Raw genomic sequence first — 11170 nt, 5'->3', positions numbered from 1 at the left:
CATGGGAGAGGAAGGCTGGGTGTGCAGTCTGCCCCTTTGGGGCCAGGCAGCCCAGTCTTGGTTCACCTCATCAGTCTTTAAGGCAGTCTGGGAACTGGAGCCATGTGCTGTTCCCTCTACCAGTGGGCTTGTGACAGCTGCAGCACCTCAGCACCTGGAGCCCATTCAGCATCTCTGCGAGCCTCCATTTGTCTGGTCCTTGTGGACTCAGGTACAGGGTCATCCCTGTTCTGTGCTCATCAGTGCCAGAGGAGCCTGTACTTGCAGCGCACAAGCTGCAGCACCGGGGATCCGAAACCCCTTTGGCTTTGCTGTGTAGCCTCCTCCGTTGTCCTGGTCCACATGGTCCCAGCTCTCAATGCCATTCCAGGGAGTCTCCGTTTGGAAGCAATGGGCTCACCCCCTACACTCATCGGGTTCCAAAGCAGGGGCATGGGTCTGGCCTTGGCAGTGTAGGCTGCATAGATGGAAGGCAGGAGTTGGGGTCTGCCTTGCCTTCCCTCCTGGCTTTGGCACCTGAATCTGGGTTGCTTATTTTGGTCACTGATGGAGCCTTGTTGGCTACATACAGCCCACCACAATAAATGCTGCACCTGCTGCAGCAACAAGGAGGTGTCCTGCACCCCCTCAGTGTCACCACACAGACCTCTGATGGGTCTACATGGGCTGGTGTGGGTTTCATCCCAGGACTCCCAATAGGATGTGCCACTCCCCTTCGTGGTACTGCAAGCAAGAGTTGCCACATATAATTTCTACTTTCTAACTTTTTCCTTCACTGAGATAAACAGAAGTGGGAGATATAAATAAGTTTTATAGAAACAAAATATATAACATATATCACTTCAACCTGTCAAACCATTGTAATATTTTTTATCTAGTAAGAATTTTGCCATGTAATTGAAACCCCTCTGTACAGTATTTTCACAATAAAAAAAGAATTCTGTCTGTAATTACTTATTTTCCTTTTGAATGTAACTAATGAAATTATTTTGCTATTCTAGTATAACGTCATTTGCACTACTTACATACAATTTTTTTTCAAAATCGTGTGTTTTTTAGATAAAAGGTTTATTGCAATTTTATTTCAGTTTGCCATTATGACCTTATAAATACAACCAAAAAATATATTCTTGCTAGTATCAAGTTCAATGATTTTGGACTAGAGACTCAAAGATATAGCATATATATCATACAGTAATGTGAATCATTTTCTTTAAAACTGCTCCAGGGCTGAGAAGGTGGCTCAGTGGTATAGTGCTTTCCTTGCATGCATGAGGCCCTGGGTTCAATTCCTCAGCACCACATAAGCAAAAAAAAAGCTGGAAGTGGCATTATGGCTCAAGTGGTAGAGCATTGGTCTTGAGCTGAAGAGCTTAGGGACAGTGCCCAGGCCCAGAGTTCAAGCCCCACAACTGGCAAAAACCTGCTCCATTAAACAATTAATTAAATAATTAATAATTGATTCAGGCGGCAGCCACTTCATCTGTCATGCTGGTCCCTCTGGTGAAGTAGAATCCTAGTGGAAGCCTGCACACCTGGGGCCCTTGTGAGCACACCTCGCCTGAGACTGTGGGAGAAGATCAGGGTGCACCAGCTGTTGGGCTAGGGCAGCAACCTGGCTGCTGCTGCATGAATGACACAGTGCCACTGACTCACATCTAGCACCCCTCTGCCCCTTGGGCCTGGGCCATGAGGATCAGCCACTGGGAGCACATGCACACTACTGGACAGGGTCCACCCACCTAGGAAGGTGTGCAGACCGAACAGATGCCACTCTGTGGATCAGTTTGTACAGTATTTATCTGCTGTGGAGGAAGGGATGATTCTGCCCCGCTATGGGGAAAAGACAAAAAAGAAACGCCCAAGCGTGGTGATGCCAACTTTTGTACTCAGACTGGCAAGGAAACTTTCCTCCACCCATTTGCCAGCAGCTTATGAGGCCATTCCATGTTCCTTGTCCATGGAGTAGCAGCCAGGGACACTCACATCCGATACTCTTTGATACTCTTTTGGGTTTGTTTGTTAACTTATTGGAGAGCCCATCCCTCAGACAGCAGAGTTATATTCTGCGTTTTGTAAAATGTTCTGCATCTGATAATTCACAGTGTTTGGTTTTTGTATTGTTTCTTGTAAATGCGTTTTGAAATTTGTGTTTTAGGTGTTGAGGTGCGGGAGGAGGAGCCAGATTAGGAAAATAGTTTCCTACAAGCCTTTTATCTAAAAATGAAAACAGATTCTCTCTAAAAATGCCTTTCAGGAAATAAATTTGAGAGTGGAAAAAAGGCTGTTTTCTCATGAGATCAAAATGTGAGATTTTTATATGCAAGTTTTATGAGTTCAAAATACAATTAAGTAATTCACTTTCTAGTAACAATTGTCCAGACCTAAGAGTTAAGTGTCTTGGGAGCAAGAGGCAGGGTTTTTTGAGCTTTATCCAAAAGGAGGAAGAAAGTTAAAATCCATAGATTACTTTGTAGAATCAAAGTGGTAATACAAAACGAGAATCACTAAAAAACTTCTGTGCTATTTGGGTTTTTTATTGTTCCATATGAATTTTTGGATTACTTTTATTTCATTGAAGAGTGAGATTGGGATATTGATAGGTATCACATTGAATTTGGACATAGCCTTGGGCAGTATTGCCATTTTCATGATGTTATTCCTCCCAATCCATGAGCATGGGTGTTTCCCCACTTCCTTAGTTCTGATTTCATTTTTTTTCACGTTTTTAAAATTTCCATCATAGAGGTCCTTCACCTCTTAACTCCTAGATATTTTATTTCTTGTGTGGCTTTTAAAAAGGGGTTGCTTTCCTAATATCAGCCGCATTCTTATCGTTATTAGAATACAGGAAAGACATTGATTTCTGAAGGCGAATTTTATACTCGGCTAGTTTGCCAAAGTTTCTGATCAGCTCAAGTAATTTGGGAGTGGAGTCCATGCCGTTCTTTAAATACAAGATCATATCATCTGCAAAGAGGGAGAGTTTAACTTCATCTTTCCCTGTTTGGATCCCTTTAAATTTGCATCTTGTATTATTGCCCCAGCTAGCATTCTAATACTAAGTTGAAGAGTGGTGGACATTTTTATCTCATTCCTGAATTTATAAGAAATGGCTTTAAATTTTCACCATTAAGTATAATGCTAGCTGTGGGTTTGCCAATCCATAGCAGAAAGAACAGCACTGGAGCACTATCAGTTCCAAATATTAAACTCTACTAAAAAGCCATAGTAAAAGAATAGCTTGGTACTGGTACAAGAACAGACCTGAAGGTCAATGGACTAAGACTGAAGACTCAGAAATAAACCCACTGACTTATAGCCACCTAATCACAAGGAGATAAAAAATAGAATGGAAGAAAGACAGCCTTTTGAATAAATGGTGTTGACAAAATTGGTTAAACACTTGTAGAGAACTAAAGCTAGATCTTTATATATTACCCTGCACGAGAATCAACTCCAAATAGATCAAAGACTTCAAAATAAAAGAAGACACGATGAAGGAATAAGAGAAACTCTAGGGTTTTTTAGCACAAGCCAAAATTTTTTTAATAGAGAACTGGAAACAAAAGAAATCAAAGAAAGGTTGGACAATTGGGGTTAAATGAAACATCAGAGCTTCTGCAAGGCATAGCTAGCAAAATCAATAGAAAGCCCACATTCTGGGAGAATATCTTCACGAGTCATAAAACGGATGAGGTCTTATATCTAAAATATACTTAGGACTCAAAAAATTAAATCACTGACAACAAATCCTCAAAGAAACAACTGCTCGATAACTAAGTGGGATAAAGACTTAAAGAGAGACTTCTCTGAAGAGGAAATAAAAATGGCCATTAGATTCATGAAGAAATGCTCAACTTTTCTAGCCATAAAAAGGAGAGCCTGGCATAATATATGACAAACATTAAGGGTAAACAACTACCAATCGTGAATATGGTCCCAAGCCAAACATTCCTTTACATTTAAAGGATATATAAAAATATTACATGACAAAGAAAACTTGAAACAACGTATCTCCACCAAATCAGCAGGGTAGAAGTTAATCAAATATACCCTATATAGAGAAGATCAAGAAGAACAGGAACTGGTTATATAAAATGCTCCCTACCAGAGAACAAGGTAAATATATTAACAGTAGAGGAGGCACAGCTCCTAACAGCAGGGGTATAACATAGCAGGGCTTATCAGATATTTCTCAGTCTTAACTTTCAATATCAATGAAATTAAATTTCCGATTGGAAAACAGATTACATAGTAGTATCATAAAACAAGACACATCCATCCAGTGTCCACAAGAGATACATTTTATTGACAAAACAAACATACTCAAACTGAAAGGCTGGAAGTAAGATTTTCAAGCAAATGGACACCATAAACAGGCCACAGTAGAATTACTAACATAAGATAAAATACAATTCAAATTAAAATTAGTAGGAAGAGACATTACATGTTGATAAAGGCAACTCTCAATTAGGAGGATATAACAAGTGTAAATATCAATGCCCTGAATCCTGAACCATCCCACATCATCAACCAAATACTACACAACCTAAAAACACATCTCAACCCATCATTGTCATCCATGGATTGGTTATACTGGAAAAACTCAACCAAGAACCTGAAGACCTAAATAACTACATTGACCACCTACCCCTAACAGACATCTACAGAATATACATTCAGTATCAGTATATACATTCTTCATAGCAGGTCATGGAAGATTCTCCAAAATAGAACCTATCTTATGTCACACAGAAATTCTGTCCAAATTGAAAGAAAAATTAATTGAATTGACATACCTTGTCAGACCACAACAGAATAAACTTAGAATTAAACAGCTAAAGCAAAAAAAAAAAAGGTCAAACCCATGAAGAGCGAAAAACACACTGCTGTATGCCCAATGGGGCACTCGAGAGATTAGAATGGAAATCTGAAAGTTTTTGGAATTTAACAAAAATGAACACACAAAATACCAGCTCCTCCAGGACATATTAAATGCAATACTTAGTGGAAAATTTATAGCTTTGAATGTCTGCATCAAGCAATTAGGGAAAACTCAAATCAGTATTTTAATTATGCATCTCAAGCTCCTTGAAAAGAGGAACAATTCCAAGGCCAAGTAGACAGAAACAAATAAAAAAATTAAATGTACTCATTGAAATGTACTCATTAAAATGTACTCATTACTTATGTAACAGTAACCCACCCCTCTGTATATTACCTTCATAATAAAAACAATACCCAAAGCAATAAGAGAACTCATCCAAATAGAGAAAATTAAAGACAAAAATGAGACAAAACAACAGATATAAGCAAAATTGAGAATGATATGAGAGAACTTTGAAAACTTTATGCCAATCTCCTGGAGAATCCTGGAGAAACTGAGGCTTTTCTATACTCGATTTGACCCACGGAGTAACACATAAGAAGAAATGAAAATGAAATGTCAATAAACCACTTCCCATTCCAGAAAAATCTAGGACTCAATGAATGTACCATGAAATTAAAGCCTGCAAAGAACTTACAATACACAGATCTATGTCTTTAATGGAATAGAAAGGGAAATGGAATTATCAAACACATTCTAAGAAGCTAGAATTAGACTCTTCCCTAAATCACATAGGGACTCACCAAAGAAAAAAAACTATAAACCCAACTCTTTGACAAGGAATGATGCAGAATTTCTTAATAAAATTCTCACCAACCAATTTCAGCAACTAACAGAAAAGTCATATTGTATATTCAAATAGAATTCATCCTGAGATACAATTGGATTCAATATTCTTGTCAATAAACATCATACAAAACCACCAGCAGAAGAAGGGACAGAAACACATGATTGTCTATATGGATGTAGAAATAGCTTTTAACAAGCTCCAATACCACTTTATGATTAAAAGGTCTGAGAAGCTAGGAATACATGGAATATTCCTCAATAAAATACATAGTATGTATATAACAGAGATAATTAGCATTTACCTAACAGTGGAAGCATGAAGACATTAAAATCAGGAATGAGAAAAAGATGTCCACTTGTAGAGCACATGGGCAGCAAAGATGGCGCTGAGAGGGGGTTGAGTGGGCAGAGCCTAATTTACTGTGAGCTCATGGGCAGCAAAGTTGGCGCTGGGAGAGAGTAGAGTGGGCAGAGCCCAATTTACTGTAGAGCACATGGGCTGCTAAGATGGTGCTGGGAGAGAGTAGAGTGGGCAGAGCCCAATTGATCTTCCAATCAGTGCCTAACCAGCCTGTGAAGGCTCAGGTGCATGATAGGGTGTGACCTTGACAGTAATTGGTTCCTCTTCCTCCTTGCCATGCCACCCGCCCTTTTTGGCTTTAAAAAGGGCTGCTCTCTGTTAATAAACAAGTTTTCTTCCTGCTGGATTTGGCTCCCCGCTGTGTCTGATTGCCTCCCAGGCTGAGGGAGGCTGGGGAATGGGCGAGCGCCGCACTTACCTTTCCTCGGACCCGTCCGTCTTTCATGGGACGCACGAAGACCCAACATCTACTCTCTCTACTTTATAGCAAGAGCAATAGGCAAGAGAAAAACATAAGTATTCAAATGATTTTTTCCCTTTCATGCAATTGTTTCTAATATATTTATAGGAAGATTTCTTTGTTGCTTTGTATGTCCCGCCACCATGGTATAACTCATGCTTTCACAGTATTTGATGTTGGTACAATTTGTGGAGGCGAAGGGAAAAAAGAAATCATTTAACTAGGGATACAGGTGGACCCATTGCAAAATGAGATATATAAGTCATTATGTCGAAAAACGAACTTTACAACATTGGTGGGGGGTGGGGGGAGGTTTGGGTGGGGAGAGGAGGGAGTATGGGAAGGTATTGGAAGGGGAAACACAGAGGAGGCAACAATGCTTGATAAGAAATGTACTTGTTATCTTGCCCATGTAATTGTAACTCTTCTGTACGGTATTCTCACAATAAAAATATAAATAAATAAATAAAAAGAAAAACATAAAGGAGATCCAAATAGGGAAGATGTAAAACTATCCCTTTTTGCAGATGAAATGATCCTGCATTTAAAGGACCTTATAGCTTATTTCAACAATCTCCGATGAGTTAATTGCTTTCAGAAATATTCATTTGTGCCAACAAATACAGATTTCCTTTGATTTTAAGTACGGTCTGCTATTAGGACTCCCACAGACACCAAAATCAGAGGATGCTAATTAATCTGATGAAATGGATAATAAATTTTTTATAATTAATATAACATGAAGACTTTAATATTAATAACATTAAAAACACTTATATTCACATTATATAATATATTGAAATCCTTTAGTTTCATCAAGTTTTAGAATATTTATAACTAAATGTAAATTGTTTGCCAATAGTTATTTGATGATGTATAAAAAATGAGAAAAAGATTTGCATACATATTACTACAGATGCAAACAGATTCATTTGGTTATTTATGATCCTTCATTTGTTGGTTTCATTCGTGCATGGAAAACATGCAAAGAAGTTAAAATTGCACACTTGATTTACTAAAGGCTTAATTACATGGAGTTTATGTTGGGCTAAATAGATTTTATGAATTAAATTGTTTTGTCCCATCCTTTTTCCCTCCCTTTCTTCTTTGCTTCCTCCTTCCTTCCCTCCATCCCTACCTCTCTCTTTCTCTCATTCCTTCCTTTCTTGCTTTCCTTCTTTCTTCCTTTCCTTCTTTCTTTCCTTCCTTCCTTCTTTCTTTCTTTCTTTCTTTCTTTCTTCTTTCATCCTATATTCCTCTGTTCCTTTTATTCAGAATATTTCTTATGGCTATAGAAAAAATCCCAACTGTTGTACTCTAAGGTGTTATGAGTAATTATAAATATTAACTAGATTAATAATGATTTTAATAACCCATGTTATATCTTAAGACAAATCATACTAAAAACAACTTCTCAAATGTTCCAAGATATGTAACAAATATTACTTTTCATGATATTGTTTATTTCTTCAAACTAAAACAAGCATTTAGACATAATATTGTATGCGTGTGTGTTTTGTTCTTTTGATTTTAACTCAAGACCTATCCCTTAGTTGTTGTTGTTTTTTTCCTCAAGGATATTGCTCTATCATTTGAGCCACAATTCTATTTCTTGCTTTGTGTGTGTGTGTATGTGTGTGTGTGTGTGTGTGCGTATGTTGTGATGTGTATGTGTGATTAATTGAGATGTTTCTCACAAACTTTCTTGCCAAGGATGACTTTGAACCCCAGCTTCCTGAGTAGCGAGGATTACAAGCTTGAGACAGCCATATTTAGCACAGATTTAATATATCTAAGAATAAAATAAATTGTATTATTTGAATTCTAGAGGCTCAATTTAACAAATTAACATTTAGATATTTATTCAGTTATAAACCTGAAACTGCATTGTGAATAATATTTTTCATTTTTATGAAAAAATATGCACTGAAAGGTTTAAATGACAGAATCTTTTGACAAATTGCAATACTCTATTATTCAAAAGCAAAAAAGGGATCGTTAATCAAATTTCTCATGTAAGCTAAAAGCAAAAGGCTCTGTCAGGCTGAATGAAGCAATTTTTCATTAAATTAAATATTATATACTATGGTCACATGATTTTCTATTCTTTTAAACCTAAACTTTTTTTAGGTTTTGTAGATTCATACATTTTGTGAGTATATAAAAATCTTAGTTACTAGTCATGTATTTCTGAGGTTTGATTACTAAGTCATTTCAGAGAAACACTGAATTTCATGTATTTTATGTCAACAGTGATTTTTAGAAATTGAATCAACTTCAGTATAAGATAACTAAAGCAAGATATTTAATCACTTATCCAATTTTTCCTATAGACTTGAAGATAACTAATTTTTGAATGCTAGGAAATTCATATTATACCTACTCTAAAGAATAATTCTGATAAATGATTGTGATAGTATTTATTTTTCCTTCAACTTGAAGGAAAGAACCTCACTATAGATGACAAATACTTGAATGGAAACGCCATAAAATTGTGAAAAATTCAAGTCATTATGAGTTAGATGAAATAGTGATTTTTGAAGATCACAAAATGAAACCTCTAGGAGCTTCCTTATCTGTTAAATAAAATATATTTCCGCTCAAAATATTTCATTCATCTCTCCAGCAATGTTATAACCAAACCACCTCTATGCCAAATAGCATCTCTGGTATTTAGGAACAGAAGTTATCACATCTGAAATAATAAAGGATTAGGATTAATAATTAGGTTTCTCTATGTTGCCATAAAGAGGTGAAACCTTTCATGTGGGCATAGTTATAGAGATTAGGTCACTGACAACTTGTGATCAAAGAAGATTTAAGATCCTTTCTTCCTCTTCCTTTGTTTACTTCTCTGTCTCCTTCTCCTTTTCCTTCTCCCTCCCCTTCTTCCCCTCCTCCCCTTTCTCCCTTTCTCACTCCTATTCTTCCTTTTCTTTACTTCCTCGCTTCCATGAATACACATACTCCATCACATGTTCCTGTACCACCACCAACCAAAAGCAATGGGGATAAGAAATGTAAATTGAAATGTATAAAATCAGAAACCAAGATTAATCTTTCCTCCTTTGAAGTTAATTTTATGAAGTATTTTGTCATATTAATAGGAGACTGACACAGCATATTCTCATTTATTATAAGGGATAAGATTTACTGAAAATAAATCTGGCCACCATTGTTCTAATGAAATAATTGATTAAATTAATATTATATTTGGACAAATCTACTTTAAAATTTCAGATATACTTCAATAAGAGGCAAAAAAATGTGTTCAGAGGGAGAGAGTGGAGGAGAAGCTAGAGGCTAAACAAGTTCTCACATAGAAAGCAGTTTTACTGTTCCAGTGAACAGTCCTGGGCTAGGGAATCACACCAAGTGTCCCATCACAGTACAGAGAATTTGGCCAGAGAGGGAAAATCCAGGCAAGGAGACAGATCATAGCACTTGCTTGTAGCCGCAGTTGTGGCAGCTGCAGCAGCAGTGGCAGCGGCCATAGTGGCCATACCTATAACACAGAGTCCAGGACAAAGATGCCAGACACAGCAGGACAGCAGATTATACTCAACACCACTAAGAACTGACAAGGAGCAGATATCTTCATACTGCAGATCGCAAACCAGAGACAGCCCAGGAACCAAGACTCTGATGTGAGTGGAACTCTGACATCCTCACTCTTTCTCAAGGAGCAGAGGAAGTAAGGCCACACCTCCCTGCCACCACCCCCGGAGATCTCCATCTTTGATACTTACAAAGGCCCATTTAAACAGCTATCTCCAACTCAGGCCTTGGGAGAAAACAAGATCCATTTAGGAGGTCACAGGAACCAGACCTGACTTGCCAGGCTCAGTTCCACCCAAGAGAAGTCACCCAGTCCAGGCAAAGAAGCCCCACCCTTGGAGGAGTGACTTTCTTCACTCTGTAAACAGAGCCAGAGGCTGCCCCTCCCTGCAGCAGCTGAGACAATCAATTGAAATTCAGAAAACATAAACGCTGAGAATGGCTCCAGGCTAGGCTATGTCTCAGGAGCTAGCACCTCAGGGAAAAGCAAATGTTTGCTGAAAGGCCTCAACCCTACCCAGAACCTAGCCTCATCACAGCATCTCAAAACTAGAAGAAACAGCCATCTCCCTCTTTTGTGATAGTCAAAGCAGATCTCCCTCCCACTGAACTAGCCTGGGAGGAGGATCACAAAATTATGGGTATTGCCGAGCATTTTTCTGCCTGCTCAAACAAACTGACTTAAGCAACTAATCAAGCCACAGGAAAAACAAACACCACAAGCAGACCAGAGATTCCACCAAGAGACTAGTTATGGACACAGGGGAGATAGAGTATCTTCACATTCTACCCCCCCAAAAAAAAATCAGAGAAATCATTTTTGTACTTTTCTTCAATTTAAAAATTTTTAAAAATAATGTTTCTATTAATCTTTTTTTCTTCTCATCATTATTATTTTAGGTGTAAATATGTGTGTGTGTGCTTTTTTAAAAAATCTCTTCTGACCTTCTGGTAATTTTTTTTTGTTCTTTTCATTTTTTCTTTCTTTTTTGTGAGACTTAATTATTATTCTGATCATCCCCAGATATTTACCCATCGTCGAATATTAGACCTTATGCCCCATTATGTACACATTTAATCCAGAAATTTATTACTCAGTTCACAAACTCTT

This window comes from Dipodomys spectabilis, unplaced genomic scaffold (genome assembly GCF_019054845.1).
Source record: "Dipodomys spectabilis isolate Male_0828 unplaced genomic scaffold, ASM1905484v1 ptg000327l, whole genome shotgun sequence".
In the NCBI taxonomy this organism is placed as follows: Eukaryota; Metazoa; Chordata; class Mammalia; order Rodentia; family Heteromyidae; genus Dipodomys; species Dipodomys spectabilis.
The sequence above is the reverse complement of the archived record's forward strand: the minus strand, read 5'-3'. Positions refer to the sequence as shown.